This window comes from Macaca thibetana, chromosome 4, assembly GCF_024542745.1.
Source record: "Macaca thibetana thibetana isolate TM-01 chromosome 4, ASM2454274v1, whole genome shotgun sequence".
In the NCBI taxonomy this organism is placed as follows: Eukaryota; Metazoa; Chordata; class Mammalia; order Primates; family Cercopithecidae; genus Macaca; species Macaca thibetana.
The window spans coordinates 124,471,464-124,492,598 of NC_065581.1; the positions used below are offsets into that span (position 1 = coordinate 124,471,464).

General features: G+C 34.7%; 1 pseudogene; it reads left to right on the top strand.

The window, feature by feature from the left end:
• The first annotated feature begins 1,316 nt into the window (after window positions 1-1,316).
• The window catches only part of LOC126953449 (uncharacterized), a 35,737-nt pseudogene continuing 15,918 nt past the window's right edge, over window positions 1,317-21,135 (top strand).

Genomic DNA, 21,135 nt, shown 5'->3' on the forward strand with positions numbered 1-21,135 from the left:
CTTGGCTCACTGCAACCTCTGCCTCTCAGGTTCAAGTGATTCTCCTGCCTCAGTCTCCTGAGTAGGTGGAATTACATGCACGCACCACTACGCCTGGCTAATTTTGCATTTTTAGTAGAGACAGGTTTTCACCATATTGGTCAGGCTGGTCTCAAACTCCTGAGCTCGTGATCTGCCCACCTAGGCCTCCCAAAGTGCTGGGATCACAGGCATGAGGCACTGCACCCAGCCTTGTCTCCCAAAAATCTTAACTACTAATAGATTGCTGTTGACAAGAAGCCTTATCTCTCTATATAATATTTTATATATTATTTACATATAAAATATATAAAATAGACTATTATATATTATATATAACATATATAAAAAGACTACTGTTGAAAAGAAGCCTTATGTATATAATATTTTATACAATTTTATATAAGATATTATCACAGATAATATATTTTATATAAAGATTTTATATAAAATACATTTGATATAATTATATATTCTATACAATTATATAATTATATAAAATATTACTATATATAATATTAATTATATATTACAATATATTGTAAAATATTGTATTATATCATATTATAATAAATTAATATATAATTATGTACAAAATATATAATTATATAATACAAGTAATTATATACAGTATTATATATATTATATAATAAATATATAATTACAATATTATATGTTGCAATTATTATAATAATATATTACTGTAATATTACAATATTATAGACATCATAATATATATAGCTATAATTATATCTATATTACATATTGTAATATTTCATCTATATTATATATAATAATATATATATATATAATTATATATTGTATATACATCATATTACATATAATAGTATGTTCCATTATATATTAACATATGTATTGGTATATTCCATTATATATAATGGTGTGTGTCTGTGTGTTTGTGTATATATATACCATGACTCAATAAAATACAGGAACAAACCATGGGTAGATACCTTGCTACACCATAATTAACTTCAGAAAAATTTCAGTGAAAGTCACCAAACATGTTCAGTGAAAATACCCAACATAAGACATCACATATTGTATAATTCATTTTTTAGTGAAATATCCAGAAAAGACAAAGCTATAAAGATAGCAGGTAGATTAATGGTTGCCCAGAATGGGGGCAGGAAAGGATAAACAGTTTATGTGCCCGAGGGATCATGTTATGGTGATAAAAATGAAAATGGATTAATCGTGATCGTTTTTTTGTGGTGTTTTGAGTGTTACAGCTCTTTTACTCCTGGCACCCGCAACTTGGTGAGCAGGACCGTTACATGTCGTTCGCTGCAGCAGTTCGGCAAGTTCCAGGTTCTTGTCTTGCGACTAAGAGGAATATGGTACCTGGATACCTGAGAGTGAGTAAGGCAAAGCAGAATTTTAATGAGCAACAAATAGAAAGCTGTCAGCAATGGGAGAGGAACTGAAAATGGGTAGCCATCTGTGAGTCTAAATCTGGTGTTTTTATCAGCTTAGAATGGGGGAGTAAGTGCTGACTGGACCATGGGTAGGTCTTGGATAAAGCACCATTCGATTGGTTAAAAGGCATCATTCAGAAGGAACCAATCGAGAGAGACAGTGAGTAAATGGGGAAAAGGATAGAAGTTTTTACCCCTGTCACAAACTCTGTCTGGAACTGGCAGTTTGGTTTTCTGACTTTAAACTGTGCTTGGCTTGTAGGTCGAGTTTTACTAGGGACCTGTCCCTGTCTGCCTAGGAATTTGTCTGTCTCCTGTCCCTATCAGTTTCACAACTTCATATATTTACTGAAGTGTATTGGTTTGTACACTTGAAAAGATTGAATTATGTGATATGCAAAATATGACTGGTTAAAGTTATTTAAATAAAACAAGTGGGAGGAGGAAGAAACTATTCTATCGACTGAGAATACAAAGACGAATACGGCACAATCCCTGCCTTTATTAGCTTGCAATGTAGGGAATCTAGTGTGTGAAACAGACATGCAGAAACCAGTACTACGAAAAAGCTGAAAAGAGAAAAGAATCTACCGATGAGTTCTAGTGGAATTTTTTGTTTGAAACAAGGTTGAGTATCGGGATTGCACATTGTCTTGCTTGAGGAACTGAAAGAAGCTGTATCTTGTTGAACCTATAGTAGCATGTAGTGGGTTGTTAAAGGTGAAAGCCAGTTGACAATTTTGAAACAGAAAAGCGTCTATTTTTGCAGTGTGTATAATAGATTAATTCATCAGCAAAATGACAATTAACTGAGCTAAGATAATGAAAGAGAGCAGCTTAACTGGAAATAAGAATTCGGTGATATTTAAGATGTACACTTGCCCTGATTTAGCATGAAGTGACTGGATAATTACTAAAAAGTAAATTCAAGGAATTTTGCATGTTCAAATATCTAAAGCAGGATGATTCTAGACAAAAAATTATATTTACAATAGTGCTTATTTTAAATTATGATTTGAAGATAAAAGTTTGTACTAAAAGTGTAAATACGCCATTATACTTTGCAGTTGAGGTCACCATGCTTTCTAAATTACAGTGATGGTTGATGTTGCTTAGAATTAGAGAGTTGTGAATGAATAGTATATTTTCCACAGAAAATCTTCTACCAATCAACACTTAGGTGTAAGCTACGTGAAGTCAGAGAGTTTTGTCTGTTTTGTTTACTTTTGTATCACCAGCACAAGACTGTTGCCTCTACATAACAGGCACAAAATATGTATTTGTTGAATAAATGAATGTACACAAAAAAGAAAAAGCTTTTAAGAAAGAACATGTTTGTCATCAAAGGAATCAATGTTGAAGCAATTCTTTCAACTGAGATGATATTACAATATTGAAATTTCTCAGGAATTTGCAACAGAGTTAACCAGAGGCGCTTGTTCCAATTTACTTTGGACCCAATCATAATGAATTAGATATAAAGAACTAGAAACTTACACCCCTCTTTAAGAGCAAACCAAAAAGAATTTAAGAGATAACATATCCTCATATCATTTACAGAAACAGAATGACTCTTGTAATTGTAGTGATGAAGTCAAATAATTTAGTAAGACTTTGTGAAGTAATGTATCATGCCCTATGAATAAAGCACTTGGGCAGCAACGGTGTCATTGCCTGAAGGCAACTAACTCATTTCAAATCCAGGGAGCAGGAGTGTGAAGATTTCCTCAATCTAACCTGCCCATGCTTATCACCATGTTTTATTGTTACAATTCTCATGATGATTTATTGAGACTTGCTATGGACTAGAAACTATCTTAATTGCTCTCTGTCATTATCTAATATAATCACAGTAACAATCTGAGTTTTTGTGCAGATGAGGAAATTGAAAATTTAGACACATTAAGTGCAATGATATAAACTCCAAGATAGCAGTGCTTTTGTCTACTTTATTCGGAGCCAAATTCCCATTGCTACTTTTAGGTGCCTGTTATGGGCTTAATTGCATCCCTGCAAAATTCATACATTGAAGCCCTTTCCCTCAGCACCTCAGAATGTCACTGTACAGGTTGAACATCTCTAATCTGAAGCTCTGAAACCCCAAATGCTCCCAAATCCAAAACTTTTTGACGGTTGACATGATGCCACAAGTGGAAAATTCTATACCTCATCTCATGTGGTAGGTTTCAGTAAAATGCAGTCAAAACTATGCTTTATGTGCAAAAGTATGTAAAATATTGTACTAAATTACCTTTAGGTTATGTTTATTTGGTGTTTATGGAACATAAATGAATTCCATATTTAGTTGGGTCTCATCCCTTAAGATATCTCATTTTGTGCATAAAAATATTCCAAAATCTGAAATTAGAAATCTGTAACACTTCTAGTCTCAAGCATTTCAATCTGTATTGGGAGATAAGATCTTTAAAAGGGTGATTAGGTTAGAATGAGGCCATTAGGGTGGACCTTAACCCAATTTGATGATGTTCTTAAAAGAAAAGGAAATTTAGACAAATAGAAAGACACAGGGGTGTGTGTGTGCACAGAGAGAGCCAACAGGATGTGCACACACAGACCAAAGACTATGTGAAAGCATAGAGAGATGGCAGCCAAGGAGAGTGGCTTTCAGTAGAAACCAACTTTGCTGGTACCTTAATCTTGAACTTCTAGCCTTGAGAACTGTGAAAAACAAGTTTCTGTTTTTTTGTTTGTTTGTTTTTGTTTTGAGACAGAGTCTCACACTGTCACCCAGGCTGGAGTGCAGTGGCGCCATCTCAGCTCACTGCAAGTTCCACCTCTCAGGTTTACGCTATTCTCCTGCCTCAGCCTCCCGAGTATCTGGGACTACAAGCACCTGCCACCACCTCATTTTTTGTATTTTTAGTAGAGACGGGGTTTCACCATGTTAGCCAGGATGGTCTCGATCTCCTGACCTCATGATCCGCCAGCCCCGGCCTCCCAAAGTGCTGGGATTACAGGCATGAGCCACGGCGCCCAGTCAAATTTCTGTTTTTTAAGCCACCCAATTGGTGGTACTACTTTATGGCAGCCCTAGCAAAACAAGCTAATACAGTGCCCACAGTATCTTTTGTAAAGAGTAAATATTATGTTAAAAATCATAACATCTGAAGTCTAGCATGTCTGCAATCATTCTGCAGTCAATTTGTTGCAATTATCAGAGGAAACCTGTGGCTTGTAGGAGCTAATCTTTTATACTCCTATGACAGCCAGATTCTATAAGCAAATTCCAAATTAGATACCTTCAATTCAAGATTCTTTTGCCATGGAAATGTTCCCATTTTCAATTTATAAAAGATGAATTTTTCTGTAGTGTAGGTGTTTGAAACAATCTTTTCATGATGTTGAGAATTGGTCTTGGAACCTATTTCAATATACATATTGAAGAAAATGTAGCATTTATCCTTCAGAGTACCCAAGAACTAAAGAATATTCTCTCCAGGCCAGACATAGTGGCTCACACCTATAATCCCAACACTTTGGGATGCCAAGGTAGGAGGATCTGTTGAGGCCAGGAGTTCAAGAACAGCCTGGGCAAAATAGTCCTAGCTAATTTTTGAGTATTTTTGTAGAGACAAGGTCCTAACTACTCAAGAGACTGAGGTAGGAGTATTGCTTGAGCCCTGGAATTTGAGGTTACAGTTAGGTATGATCGCACCACTGCACTCCAGCCTAGGTAACAGAGTGGGATCCTGACTGTAAAAAAGAAAAAAAGAATACTCCATCCAACCAAAGAAATCAGCAGGCAACATACAGATAAAATGAAACCAAATCCAATATAAATAGATCCATAGAAAATTAAACAAAAACATTATATTGAGATAAACAGCACCAATACAACTGAAATGCTAGACACTTTCTGAATCATAGAATATATGTATTTTTAAATATTCAAGAAAATAAAGTATTCACATCATTTTTATTTCTCCTGTTGAATCCAAATGTCAAAGACCAGAAGATTTGGTTGAGCCAGATATGTTTTTGGACTTTGCAGATATATTTTATGGTTTATTAGCAGATTTACTTGATGTGGGCCACAGAATTACCTTTAATTTTTGAGAGTATAGTAGAATAATTCAACTAAAGAACACTGGGAAGAAAATAATTAAGTTTATAGAGGCAGAGGCAGGCATGTGCAGTTGAAGAAGCTACATCGATAGGCCCAGATGGCAGAAGTATTCAGAATACATGAAATAAAATACCATAAGAAAGAATACAATGGCACTGTCTGAATTTATTCCTAAACTACAGATGGTCCTCTCTTTAGGATGGCTCAATTTAAAAATTTTCAACTTTATGTTTATTGTGAATGTGATCCCACCATAAATCAAGGACCCTCTTATACCTTAAGATGGGGTTACACTTTCTACTGAATGCTTATTGCTTTTGGGCCATTTTAAAGTCAAAAAGTTATACATAGAACTCTCCTAACTCAGGGTCTACCTGCTGTGTTGCCAGCATTAAATGCACTCTCTTTTTCTTTTCTTTGAGACAGGGTCTCATTTTGTCACCCAGGCTGAAGTCCAGTGGCAGGATCATGGCTCACAGCAGCCTCAACCTTCCCTGCTCAAGCGATCCTCTCACCTCATCCTCCCGAGTAGCAGAGCTCTCAGGTGCATGCCATCATGTCCATCTATTTTTTAAAATATTTTGTAGAGAAGGGATCCCACCGTATGTCCAGGTTGGTCTCAAATACCTGGGCTCAAGCAATTCTCCTGCCTTTACCTCCCAAAGTGCTGAGGTTACAGTCATGAGTCACTGCACCTGACCTAAATGCATTTCTTTCCATTTATGATATTTTCAATTTAAAAAGAGTATCAGGAGGTAGCCATATTGTCAATCAAGAAGCATCTGTAGTAGATTTGATTTTTTTTCACATGAAGAATTAAAGCTTAACTCAAATATACCTTAGGAGAAGGCTGCAGGCCATAGTCAATATTTATTCTCAGTTGTGAACTGCAATCACACTTTCAATTCTGCATTCATTTCCTCTCAGGGATTTCCTACAGGGAAAGTATTTAATAGTAATTGTGTAGGTCCTTGCAAATCTAAATAACTTCTTTAATATGACAACTGAATAGTACTTAATTAGGTAACAAGGATCTCTTCCTAAAAAATCCATTCTGTTGCTTTAAGAGATTATAATACAATGTATTAAAGACATTTATGACCAATAAAATATGTCACTGATGAAAGAATCTGTCTGTGTGTGTATGTGTGCATGTGTGTGTCTCTTAATCTCTGTCAGCAGTCTACCTGTTCTGATGAGCTGAAGCAGTCATGCGACTCCTATAAATAGACAGCTTACCAAAACTTTAGATTCTATTATTAGCAATTAGATAGATAACAACTGATCAGCATTAACTATCCTAATTGTACTGCATTTGAATTCTTCAAAGCTCCCTGCAATCTTGTCTGTTGATAGTGAAAAACAAAAAACACAAACTCTAGTACTTTTATTTTGTATAATTTTGCCAAAATTATGATTTGATAATAATAGAATTTTCAATAGCGAGGCAATTTTCCTGTTTTTATCCCAAAGTCACATCAAGTGAACCTGAGTCCATGATGAATGTCTACATTAAAGCTATCATTGCTAATAGTATTCCATATCATTTGTCTTTGGTTCTGTGGGACCAAATTACAATCACCACATGACTGTAGCTTATCTTGTGATTAATGGTGGTTTTACTAAGTCACTGACAGTGAAGCTTCTGGGAGGAAAATGGTAATATGGTTTGAAATTTTAAATTGCACATTTAAAAAATCATTACCTGGTTTTCAAAGAGATAGTTAATTTGTTCATGATAGGGGATAAAAATCCAGGCCATTAGCCACTAAAGAGAAGAATTTCTCAAGTTAATTACTCCAACTTTTAAAGGTTATAAGGTGCTATAAATAACAAAACATTTCCAGAAGAGGTGCAAACATCTCTTAGAAAAGATGCAGAGTTTTTCAGATGAATAAAAATATAATATGCAAAAAAATACTAAGACTCAGGAAAAAAAAAAACAGTAAATAAGATTGGGTGATATATTGAAGAGTATTCTGTATGATATATTGTAGATTCAGAAAACTGCTCTGCACCATTTCCCTGAGAGTTATCAGTGCACGTCTAAGTCATTAGTGAAAGAATATTATCAACATCCATTGGACTTTTGATGTTTTCCTCTAAATTATCTCTGCTTCAAAACTAATATGAACTTACATTATTACTACTGGGACTAATTGGCATTGGTTCAGTTTAAGCCAAGAGAAATTTTAAAATCCATTTTGCTTTAGGAAAGAGGTGGCCACTATTAGGGAATTTGCTTTTATTTCAACTTTATCTATTTTTCTACATAAAATTCAATACCTTATTTTGCAAAAGTAGCTTCAGTTAAGTTACATGATAATAGACTATTTGCAACTCAAATGTACATAGAATAATCTCAAAACTCTGATTAGTCATAAATGGCTTTTTTGTCCTATATTTTGGTAAAAAATAGAACGGTGAATTGGAAACTTCATTTCTTTCCCTTCTACAAATCAATTGACCATATCTTCTATGACTGAAATGGTCAAAATATGTCCATCTTTCAAAAGCCCATAATCATCCAAGTGACTGCAGCACTAACAATGTCAGCTTGGATTGTTATTTTATTTCTGTGCTTTTCATGCTAGGTTAGCTACAGAAAAAAAATTTTTGGTACTGTGTTGATTCTCTATGGGTACTTGGGCTGAAATAGTTCATCTAATGCTTGATATGGTATTGTCTCAAATAATATGAGCATCAAAAAATTGATAATCTCTTGACATTATTACTCTCTATTCAACAGGGTGTATGATGGTGACTTCTGTTTTTAGTGAGAATCATCAAAATGTTGAGCCTGTATTGCTAAATCTGGGCAAGTGATCAATCCTACTTGCGCTCACTCTGCTGTTTAGAAGACTAATTATTGTAGCACTATTAAATGATTCTATTGTGCTAAGAGAGCTTAATGGAGACAAACATTTATTAGAAACATATTTGCCTCTATGAACCTCTAAAAAAAGGATATTACTGCATTTTAACCATTTATTTCTTAGTAATGGTGCTGACATTAATTTTTGATGTTATAAAGCTATTTTTTCTTAATTAATATAATCATTTAATGTATTGTTCCAAATAAATAAGGCAGATAAAGTAAATGATATAGACCATATGAGTGGTGACAAATGACTCATGCCATATTTTGTAAAAAGACCAAGTTAATGAGACATTAGAGGCAATTACTCAAAAAAGTAAAATTATTGAAAGATGTAAAAGAAAGGGAAGAAACTACATTTGTTGAAGAACAGTCTTTGGTATGACTGCATAAGGAATCTTTTGGACCCAATTCCTAGTGAAGTTAGTGAAAATTATTATTTAATAAAAGCACCAGTTAAAATGTCTAGGAATGGTGTTAAGGGCATATAGCCAATGAAGAAATATCTATTCAAGGATATCTACTAACATTCACTAATAGTCAAGTCTATGGTGTTTGAACTTAGATTGCTTCCTCCCTACCCAGTCCCAGCTCAGTCAGCCAGAAACTCCACCACAGACTGATGCAGCAAAGAACTCAGGAGTCCCTCTCTCTCACCTCCCAGTAGAAGGACTACCTTCCCAGGACAGTCAGGATGTCACCATTTCTTATCCTGCCCTAGATGTAACTGAGTCCTAGTTCCGGGTAAGAGGTGGCTGTGGCTCCATTTTTCTGTCCAGTACCCACTGGTGGGAGGAAGCTCTTTCTTGAGCATTGCAATACTGAGAATTATCAGTGTCTAATGACCATTTCCAGCTCATAAAGCAGTGGCTCCATTCTCCAGATGCAAGCTGAGAAGACCCGATGCTACTGCCTCTCTCCCCTGCTACATCTAGCACTCAGTTCCTACAGCAGGGATGTCACTCAGGGAGATATGCACCATTGTCCCTAATCCCAGCTCCAGAGATATGAACAAATAGTTTTACTAAAGACTGGTGCCTGGTAGAGTGGGTGGTGAGTGTAAGAGGTGGGAAGGGAGAAGAAAGTCATAAAACAAACAGCTTCTGATCTCTTCCAAAGTAACAAACTCCACGCTCAATAGTACGTGGAGAAATCAAAACCTAAGTGTGCTTCAAAAGCAATGGAAATTGTGGTGAAAGAAATTTGGAAAGTGATTTATAAATTCACTAAAAATAAAGGTTAAATTATTGGCTGCCTCATTTGCCAGAGAACCTTCTTGGGATCAGACCAAATCTCAAATACTAATCACCATACTATTTTTTGAAAGTCTCTTTAAAGAAACTTTAATTTTATTGTATTAGTATATGGAGGAGTCTATGTCCGTGGAACACTCAGCCAGCAATTAGTGGATCTCAAGAGTAGGATGTGGCCAGAGAAAGAGACAGTTAGAGAAAACCCTGCAAAAACAATTATCATCCCAAAGTGACTATGGGTGCCCAGTGGGAGTAACATCAAAGGCCTATTATTGAGGGAGTAAAACAGACTTCACTAAAATAATCTAATGACTTCCTAAACAAACAAGCAAATAGAAATAACAAGTGGCAGGTGAGGAAGCAAGAAGAGGTGGTACTTACAGTTGCCATATTATCTAAAATGTCCAGATTCCAACAAAATTTATGAGATAGCCAAAGAAATTTAAAAGTATGACCCATTAACTGAAAAAAATAAACAGCTGAAACTGCCTGTGAGTGACTAGATGTAGTATTTATCATAAAAAGACTTCAAGCGGCCATTATAAACATATTCAATAAATAAAGGAAAATGTAATTAAATAAGTAAAGTATGATGACAATTATTCCTCAAGCAAAGAATATAAAGACATATAAATTATCTTAAAAAGAACCAAATGGATATTCTTCAATTAAAAAGTATAATAACTGAAATAAAAAATTCACAATAGGGCTTAACTGTAGAATTGAACTGGCAAGAATAAGAATTAGTGAACTTGAAAGCAGGAAAATAAGAACCATGCTATTTGAAGAAGGAAAATATGAAGAAAACTCAACAAAGATTCAGAAAAATGTGGGATACTATTAACACAACAACATATGCATAATAGGACTAACAGAACCAGAAGAGAGGAAAGAAGAGATCAAAATATGATGATAGCTGAAAACTCCAGAAACTTATTATAAAACAATGATCTGCACATCCAAGAATCTCAATAAACTCTACATAAGATAAATACAAACAAATCCACAAATAAAAACATCAAAATAAAACTACTGAAAGCCAAAGACAAGGAGAAAATTTTGAAAGCAATAAATGAAAACTGACCTCTCACAAGGGAAGGACAATAAAATTATTTAGAGCTTACGTATCATCAGAAACTATGAAGACTAGAAAGCAATGGGTTAACATATGCAAAGTGCCCAAAAGTTTAAAAAAAAGTTTTAAACAAATCAACCCAAAATACTATATCCAGCAAAATTATCCTTCAAAAATGAAGGTAAAAGAAACACTTTCCCAGATAGATAAAAACCAGAGAATTTGATACTAGCTGACCCATCTTAAATATTAAAGAAAATAATTCAGGCCAAAATTAAGTATGAGAGAACTTCAAGAAGTTTATGAAAATGAATATTATGGAAAAAAAAAGTGCATAAATTTCATTTTTTCCACAAAATAAACGCGTACTAACTTTTTATAACATATCTGAACAGGATCAAGATTGAGGAACTAAGAAAAATAAGACATTCATTTGAAAAACAACAACAAAAAAAAACCCTATCAGAGCAATATACATTCTATCAAAATTGAAGTACTAAAAAAAACATCAAATTAATATGAAGCTTGAGTGGAAGAATAGTGAAATCCTTGATACTTTACAAAAAGTTTATTAAGACAATGCCTTAAAGAAATCAACAGTTTACAAATGGATAATTTATCTTAAGAAAAAAGATGACGTTGAAGAAAAAGCCCACATAGACAGACATCCAACTTTGTGAGAAAAAAACTGTCTTGTTCTTTCCCTAATTGAAAAGAATCAATGATTAACAGCAGAAATAGCCAACACCATAGACATCTCAGTTGGTTCACATTCCACAATTTTCATTAAAAAATTAGAGTTGAGCAAATTTTCCACTGAGTGATTATCAAAACCACCCAGATCAGCTTCAGACAAGAGTAGGGCATCAATGGAAATTATAAACAAGTGAGATCAAAATTATGAAGCATGTTTTCAAAGAATTGCAACAGGAAGTGAAGCGTGACTTTACCAGTAGAATTCTGAAGACAAAGCACAAAATATTAAAAAAAAAAAAAAAAATGGAAGTCATCCAGTCAAAGCAAAAGCATACCAGTCAAGAGAATATGTTACGGCAAGAGTTTTTAGGGATGCTCAAGACAATTTGCTTGTTGAATTTCTAGATGAACAAAGAATGATAACATCTGCTTATTTTGAGAATGTTCTGAGAAAGTTAGACAAAACTTTAGCAAACAATGTGAAGGAAATCTTCACTAGAGAGTTCTTCACAACTACAAATGGTCTGGCTCCTTTCTCTCATCAAAAAAGGCAATTTTGTGAAAGTTTCAATGGGAAATCATTAGGAATGCACCTTATATTTCTGATTTGATTTCTTCTGATTTGCTTTTATTTCCTAATCTTAAAAAAAATCTCTAAAGGGTATGTATTTTTCTTCAGTAACATAATATAAAATAGATGACATTGACATGGTTAAATTCCCAGGACCCTCAGTTCTTTAGGGATGTACTAAATGGCTAGCATCATCACTTACAAAATTGTCTTCCATTTGATGAAATTTATGTTGAGAAATAAAGTTTTACATTTTCATCTTTTACTTCTTTCCAGCAATTTTTTGAAATCCTCTTGTATTTTGAATGCTTGTACAAATAAATATCACCAGAAAAGGTAATTATGTAATTATAAAAGACAGTATACATGTATATTTTTATTCTTTATTCTCTTAATTGATTTTAAAAGCAGTTGGATAAAAAAAAGCACATAATATATATTTGTGCCTGTATCATATAGAAATGCGACACATTTGCCAATAATAGCAAAAAGGTGGCAGGTAGAAGAAGTTTTAAACTAAGAATATGACCCCAGATAGTAACTGGAATCCACAGAATGAATAAAGAGAACAAAAAATGATAAAAAGAATGTTAATATAACTAAAGTTATGTAAAAAGTGCCACTCTTCTTTAGAGCACTTTTATTAATTACACGTACTCATTGAATATAAAGTGAAACTTAATTATTGGTTTCATTTGCAATATGGACATTGCTTTGGGAAGAGTATGGGATAAATTAGCCTGAATTAATGATATTCAAAAAAATTATGTATTTTCTTAAATTTTAAATAAGTTATTAAAATGTTATTTTAAATGTTGATTAAACAGATTTCTCTTGTTAGAATAGTCACTATAAGTTAAAAGGAAACAACTTTAAATTGCATTTGTGAAAATCTACAAATTGAAACAAGCCTTTAAACAAGAGATTTGACTTAACAAAATAGCTACCATCTATTGGGTACTAGGCTTAGTACCACAAATTGAAACAAGCCTTTAAACAAGAGATTTTGACTTAACAAAATAGCTAACATCTATTGGGTACTAGGTTTAGTACCTGGGTGACAAAACGATCTGTACAATGAACCCCTGTGACATGACTTTATCTATATAACAAATCCACATATGTACACTTAAACCTACACATTTTAAAACAAGATGTACAGAAAGAAAAAAAATGTCTAACATACAAACCACCACTATTTTGTGATTATTTCACCTGCTAAGTTTTATAGATTTTAGCAGACTAACTCTAGTTTGAAGCCTTTCAGATATATATGCCATAATTGACATTTACAGATCTCAACATTAAATGAATAATGGCAAGAATCGTCTTTCACGTATGCAAATTTGACATTACAAAACTAATTAAGAAGAGTGAGAAAATTTGGATATTGTCATAGAGTCATTTAGCTCGTTGTTTTGCCCCTAGCAGAGTTATTAAGCTATTTCACAAATATGGAAATACATAACATTTTAAATCACATCTAAGAAAAGAGAGTCCCTGGGAAATACTTTCCATTTTTTAATCCTTTGTAACAAAAGAAATAAGTTTAACATGACCTAAATAAGTCTATCACTGAAGTATTTTTAGTTCATATGGAAAAGGTTTCTTGATAATATATCTATTCATTACATTTCAATACTATTTTCTCAAGGAAATGTTACAAAAATGGTAAAGAATGAGAGGTCAGAATCTCAAGGTATAGTTTTCATTGTGTAGTATAATTACTGAAATAATTTTATAGTCTGTCTCTCTGAAGTTCAAAGTAGAAAAAGCAGTAAGAGGAGAAACGGAATCTTAAGAAAGACTAGACATCTTTCATTGTCTTTTAAAATCATCAGAGTTGTAATTAGAAGTTACACTAGATCTTATATATGAAATGTCTTATATACATTGTAGGTGCTTGATATGTTTGATGAGGAGGAAGGTAATGTCTCACTTCCTCATTTCAAAAGCAATGAAGTAAAACAGAATAAAGAATAATCATAATTGAGTCAAAATTATCTCTACCAAGATTTTCTTAGGCAGATGCCCTACACAACCTTTATGTTGAAATGTCAGTATTCTTGCACATTAATTTTGTATCCTGAGACTTTGCTGAAGTTGCTTATCAGCTTAAGGAGATTTTGGGCTGAGACAATGGGGTTTTCTAAATATACAATCATGTCATCTGCAAACAGGGACAATTTGACTTCTTCTTTTCCTAACTGAATACCCTTGATTTCTTTCTCTTGCCTGATTGCCCTAGCCAGAACTTCCAACACTATGTTGAATAGGAGTGGTGAGAGAGGGCATCCCTGTCTTGTGCCAGTTTTCAAAGGGAATTTTTCCAGTTTTTGCCCATTCAGTATGATATTGGCTGTGGGTTTGTCATAAATAGCTCTTATTATTTTGAGGTACGTTCCATCAATACCGAATTTATTGAGCGTTTTTAGCATGAAGGGCTGTTGAATTTTGTCAAAATCCTTTTCTGCATCTATTGAGATAATCATGTGGTTCTTGTCTTTGGTTCTGTTTATATGCTGGATTACGTTTATTGATTTGTGAATGTTGAACCAGCCTTTCATCCCAGGGATGAAGCCCACTTGATCATGGTGGATAAGCTTTTTGATGTGCTGCTGAATCTGGTTTGCCAGTATTTTATTGAGGATTTTTGCATCGATGTTCATCGGGGATATTGGTCTAAAATTCTCTTTTTTTGTTGTGTCTCTGCCAGGCTTTGGTATCAGGATGATGTTGGCCTGATAGAATGAGTTAGGGAGGATTCCCTCTTTTTCTATTGATTGGAATAGTTTCAGAAGGAATAGTACCAGCTCCTCCTTGTACCTCTGGTACAATTCAGCTGTGAATCCATCTGGTCCTGGACTTTTTTTCGTTGGTAGGCTCTTTATTATTGCCTCAATTTCAGAGCCTGATATTGGTCTATTCAGGGATTCAACTTCTTCCTGGTTTTGTCTTGGAAGAGTGTAAGTGTCCAGGAAATTATCCATTTCTTCTAATTTTCTAGTTTATTTGCGTAGAGGTGTTTATAGTATTCTCTGATGGTAGTTTGTATTTCTGTGGGGTCAGTGGTGATATCCCCTTTATCATTTTTTATTGCGTCTATTTGATTCTTCTCTCTTTTCTTCTTTATTAGTCTTGCTAGAGGTCTGTCAATTTTGTTGATCTTTTCAAAAAACCAACTCCTGGATTCATTGATTTTTTGGAGGGTTTTTTGTGTCTCTATCTCCTTCAGTTCTGCTCTGATCTTAGTTATTTCTTGCCTTCTGCTAGCTTTTGAATGTGTTTGCTCTTGCTTCTCTAGTTCTTTTAATTGTGATGTTAGAGTGTCAATTTTAGATCTTTCCTGCTTTCTCTTGTGGGCATTTCGTGCTATAAATTTCCCTCTACACACTGTTTTAAATGTGTCCCAGAGATTCTGGTATGTTGTATCTTTGTTCTCATTGGTTTCAAAGAACATCTTTATTTCTGCCTTCATTTCGTTATGTACCCAGTAGTCATTCAGGAGCAGGTTGTTCAGTTTCCATGTAGTTGAGCGGTTCTGATTGAGTTTCGTAGTCCTGAATTCTAGTTTGATTGCACTGTGGTCTGAGAGACAGTTTGTTATAATTTCTGTTCTTGTACATTTGCTGAGGAGTGCTTTACTTCCAATTATGTGGTCAATTTTGGAATAAGTGCGATGTGGTGCTGAGAAGAATGTATATTCTGTTGATATGGGGTGGAGAGTTCTATAGATGTCTATTAGGTCTGCTTGCTGCAGAGATGAGTTCAATTCCTGGATATCCTTGTTAACTTTCTGTCTCGTTGATCTGTCTAATGTTGACAGTGGGGTGTTGAAGTCTCCCATTATTATTGTATGGGAGTCTAAGTCTCTTTGTAAGTCTCTAAGGACTTGCTTTATGAATCTGAGTGCTCCTGTATTGGGTGCATATATATTTAAGATAGTTAGCTCTTCCTGTGGAATTGATCCCTTTACCATTATGTGATGGCCTTTTTTGTCTCTTTTGATCTTTGATGGTTTAAAGTCTGTTTTATCAGAGACTAGTATTGCAACCCCTGCTTTTTGTTGTTCTCCATTTGCTTGGTAAATCTTCCTCCATCCCTTTATTTTGAGCCTATGTATGTCTCTGCGTGTGAGATGGGTCTCCTGAATACAGCAGACTGATGGGTCTTGACTCTTTATCCAGTTTGCCAGTCTGTGTCTTTTAATTAGAGCATTTAGTCCATTTACATTTAAAGTTAATATTGTTATGTGCGAACTTGATCCTGCCATTATGATATTAACTGGTTATTTTGCTCGTTAGTTGATGCAGTTTCTTCCTAGCCTTGATGGTCTTTACATTTTGGCATGTTTTTGCAAAGTCTCAGGATACAAAATTAATGTGCAAAAATCACAAGCATTCTTATACTCCAGTAACAGACAAACAGAGAGCCAAATCATGAATGAATTTCCATTCACAATTGCTTCAAAGAGAATAAAATACCTAGGAATCCAACTTACAAGGGATGTAAAGGACCTCTTCAAGGAGAACTACAAACCACTGCTCAGTGAAATCAAAGAGGACACAAACAAATGGAAGAACATACCATGCTCATGGATAGGAAGAATCAATATCGTGAAAATGGCCATACTGCTCAAGGTTATTTATAGATTCAATGTCATCCCCATCAAGCTACCAATGAGTTTCTTCACAGAATTGGAAAAAACTGCTTTAAAGTTCATATGGAACCAAAAAAGAGCCCGCATCTCCAAGACAATCCTAAGTCAAAAGAACAAAGCTGGAGGCATCACACTACCTGACTTCAAACAATGCTACAATGCTACAGTAACCAAAACAGCATGGTACTGGTACCAAAACAGAGATATAGACCAATGGAACAGAACAGAGTCCTCAGAAATAATACCACACATCTACAGCCATCTGATCTTTGACAAACCTGAGAGAAACAAGAAATGGGGAAAGGATTCCCTATTTAATAAATGGTGCTGGGAAAATTGGCTAGCCATAAGTAGAAAGCTGAAACTGGATCCTTTCCTTACTCCTTATATGAAAATTAATTCAAGATGGATTAGAGACTTAAATGTTAGACCTAATACCATAAAAACCCTAGAGGAAAACCTAGGTAGTACCATTCAGGACATAGGTATGGGCAAAGACTTCATATCTAAAACACCAAAAGCAATGGCAGCAAAAGCCAAAATTGACGAATGGGATCTCATTAAACTAAAGATTTTCTGCACAGCAAAAGAAACTACCATCAGAGTGAACAGGCAACCGACAGAATGGGAGAAAATGTTTGCAATCTACTCATCTGACAAAGGGCTAATATCCAGAACCTACAAAGAACTCAAACAAATTTACAAGAAAAAAACAAACAACCCCATCAAAAAGTGGGCAAAGGATATGAACAGACATTTCTCAAAAGAAGACATTCATACAGCCAACAGACACATGAAAAAATACTCATCATCACTGGCCATCAGAGAAATGCAAATCAAAACCACAATGAGATACCATCTCACACCAGTTAGAATGGCGATCATTAAAAAGTCAGGAAACAACAGGTGCTGGAGAGGATGTGGAGAAATAGGAACACTTTTACACTGTTGGTGGGATTGTAAACTAGTTCAACCATTCTGGAAAACAGTATGGCGATTCCTCAAGGATCTAGAACTAGATGTACCATATGATCCAGCCATCCCATTACTGGGTATATACCCAAAGGATTATAAATCATGCTGCTATAAAGACACATGCACACGTATGTTTATTGTGGCACTATTCACAATAGCAAAGACTTGGAATCAACCCAAATGTCCATCAGTGACAGACTGGATTAAGAAAATGTGGCACATATACACCATGGAATACTATGCAGCCATAAAAAAGGATGAGTTTGAGTCCTTTGTAGGGACATGGATGCAGCTGGAAACCATCATTCTTAGCAAACTATCACAAGAACAGAAAACCAAACACCACATGTTCTCACTCATAGGTGGGAACTGAACAATGAGATCACTTGGACTCGGGAAGGGGAACATCACACACTGGGGCCTATCATGGGGGGGTAGGGGGGAGGGATTGCATTGGGAGTTATACCTGATGTAAATGACGAGTTGATGGGTGCTGACGAGTTGATGGGTGCAGCACAGCAACATGGCACAAGTATACATATGTAACAAACCTGCACGTTATGCACATGTACCCTAGAACTTAAAGTATAATAATAATAAAAAATAAAAATTAAAAAAAAAAAGAAATGTCAGTATTCAACTATGGTTCAGTCTTAAAATTTCATTGTTCTTTATTTTTGCATCTAAAAGTCATCTGCAACAGATGTGACTCATGGGAGTATAAGGAAACCCGTGTCACAGGAGAGAATGAATATGTCCACCCTAAGTGTGGGATAGTCCATATCTCTTCTCTCTGCATTCCTTTTAAACCTGTTCTTTTCTTCTATTTTTCCTCTCATTCTGACTTTAATATATCTTTTAATCACTGATCTTCTTTTCCTCAATGCTTAACTAAGTAAGCTGTGTAAGAGGACTGTGTTTGTGTCATATATATATGAAATCAAGTAGAAACTTGAGCCAGCTGCTTTCTTTATGTTAGTCTCAGTCTCTGCCTTTTCATTTAATTAGTGATGTCTTTCAAATAAGATAACTATTTAATTTTAGTAAAATCTCATTTATCAATTTTTTCTTTTATAATTTTTCCTTTCACTGCCCTGTTTAAGAAAGTTACCGCAAGGTCATAAAGATTTTTTTCTATGTTTCATCTAGAAGTTTGAGAGAGAGAGAGAGAGAGAGAGTGTGTGTGTGTGTTCACATCTCCGCTTTGAGTTAATATGGAGGTATATGATCCTTTAAGCATCAAGGTTCATTATTTGACCATATAGACATATACATCTCCTACTACCATTAGTTGAAAAGACTGATTCCTCTTTATTCAGTTATTTCAGCACTTGCTTTTAAACATCAATGAACCATTCTGGGTTTCATCTGCATTTTCCTGATGACAAGTGACACTGATGTTAAGCATTTTTTCATATACTTTTTGGCCATTTGTACATCTTTGGGGAAATGTCTGTTCAAGTCCCTACCTCATTTTTTAATTGGGTTATTAGTTTTTTCTATTGAATTGTAGAAATTCTTTATATATTTTGGAGATTAGCCCCTTATAAGATTTATGGTTTGCAAATATATTCTTTTATTCTATATTTTATTCTATAGGTGGTCTTTTCACTCTGTAGATAACATTTCACACCTGTTGGGATGTTCATTATCAAAAATACAAAAAACAAGTGTCAGCGAGAATGTAAAATATTGGAACTCTTGCACATTGTTGGTGGAAATGCAAAAATGGTGCAGCTGCTATGGAAAACAGTATAAAGGTTCATTATCACTCTCATGTTCATCGTAGTCAAAACGTAGAAACAGCATAAATGTCCATCAACAGATGAAGGGATAAAGAAAATGTGGTATATATGTAAAAGGGAATACTACTTAGATGTTAGAAAGGAGACTGCAATATGCAACAACATGGATAAACCTGGAGGACATTATGCTAAGTGAAATAAGTCAGTCACATAAAGACAAATACTGAGTGATTCCACTTACATAAAGTGTCTAAAATAGTCAAGTTCATAGAATCAAAGAATGGAATGGTAAATTCCAGGGGTTGTGTTAAGGGAGAAATGGGGAGTTACTAATCAATAGGTATAATGTTTCAGTTAGGCAAGATGAATAAGCTCTACAAATCTGCTGTACAACATATGTGGGCATATTGCTGAATTCTCTATTCTGATGTATTGATATATTTAACTATCCTCATTTCAAAATCATTGTATTGACTATTGTAACTTGATAGTAAATCTTGAAATAATGGGTGGGAATTTCTCCAACTTTGTATATCTTTTCCAAATTATTCATTTTAATGTTTGTATCTGCTAATCCCACTGTCTCTTCCATTTCTGTGATTTATTTCCTCCTATTTATTGCTCACATTTTTCTGCTTTATTTCATGTCTAGTTTTTTGTTTGAATACTGAACTTACTAATTTTTACATTGTTCAGTATCTGGATTTAGTTCCCTAACTTCATGAGTGTTGAGGTTGGTTGGTTGGTTGGTTGGTTGGTTGGTTTATTTACTTATTTATTTTTGAGACAAAGTTTCATTCTTGTTGCCCAGGCTGGAGTGCAGTGGCATGATCTTGGCTCACGGCAACCTCCGTCTCCCAGATTTGAGTGATCATCTTGCCTCAGCCTCCCTAGTAGCTGGAATTACAGGCATGCACCCTTACCATGCCTTTCTAATTTTGTATTTTTAGTAGAGATGGAATTTTACCATGTTGGTAAGGTTGGTCTCCAACTCCTGACCTCAGGTGATCCACCCACCTTGGCCTCCTAAAATGCTGAGATTACAGGCATGTGCCACTATTCCCGGTCAAGGTATATTTAGTCAGGTCAGTCAGTTACTTTAATAAGCTTGGTCCTTTAGAGGCTGGTTTCCCATTTTTGTTGACATGAGTCTAGAGTAGCCATTACTATGGGACTATTTTAGTCCTGTAACTTCTTTTTTTCTTCCCTTCTGGGTCATTTGTTTGATGACCTGTGTGTTCCACAAGATCTCTCCACTTTGATGCCATCTCAAATATCTGTAATAATGCTTTAACATACAGATCTCTAGTAGTGCTCTGTTTGGGATATCCTTACTGTGAAAGAGAAGCTTCGATATTTGGCAAAAGAGTTAAGAAGACCTAAATGCAGATTTAAAGAGCTTTTTATCTATACAGCTTCTTATTGAGACACTGGCTTACAAATTCCAGCTGTCACAGCATTCCTAAACTCCGATTTTTTTTTTTTTTTCTCAGCTCAGTGAAACCATTGTGCTTTGTGTTTGCTTTTCATGTGTCAAGGTTCAGAAAGTTTCTGCAGACAGAATGTCAGGCATTTCCTCTCCTCTCAGGAGTTACAATCCTTCATTGTCCATGATCTGGTATGAGAAAATGTTTGTTTATATTTGTTGTTTTGTGTTATTTGTTTTCTACTTGCCTATAGTGGGAAGACAAATATAGTGCTAGCTGCCTCATCATGGCCAGAAGTGAAAATCTCTCCA